The sequence below is a fragment of the Penaeus monodon genome, chromosome 29, assembly GCF_015228065.2.
Source record: "Penaeus monodon isolate SGIC_2016 chromosome 29, NSTDA_Pmon_1, whole genome shotgun sequence".
In the NCBI taxonomy this organism is placed as follows: Eukaryota; Metazoa; Arthropoda; class Malacostraca; order Decapoda; family Penaeidae; genus Penaeus; species Penaeus monodon.
Window position 1 is genome coordinate 13,982,149 of NC_051414.1, and position 346 is coordinate 13,982,494.

At 33.5% G+C, this 346-nt stretch overlaps 1 protein-coding gene across 2 annotated transcripts in view; it reads left to right on the forward strand.

Annotated features, from left to right (window-relative positions):
- The window catches only part of LOC119591984, a 4,378-nt gene that overhangs the window by 2,222 nt on the left and 1,810 nt on the right, over positions 1-346 (forward strand). The window lies entirely within an intron of this gene.

Sequence of the window (346 nt, forward strand, 5' to 3'; positions counted from 1 at the left end):
AAGGTTAACATGTTTGTGTGTTATAGGGTTATTAAAACTTGTTATGACAATATAAGTGATTTGAAGTTAACACATTAAATGTGGAGATAAATTGCAAACAGAAATGGTAGGGTGTGATTGCACATGGTGCAAATGGTCTCTTTCTCTCCTTTTGACCTCATTCCATTTGTAGTTTCATATAAATTGTTACTATAAATGGCAGGGCAGGAAATAGTTTACCAGAAAGATGCATGGATGAAAGTGCACTCACAATATTTGACCTTGCATAGTTGTACATAGTCTGTGTGACCTTAGCACTACCCAACATTTTCATTCTTTTTTGCTTTCTTTTTTGAAAATCTGATTT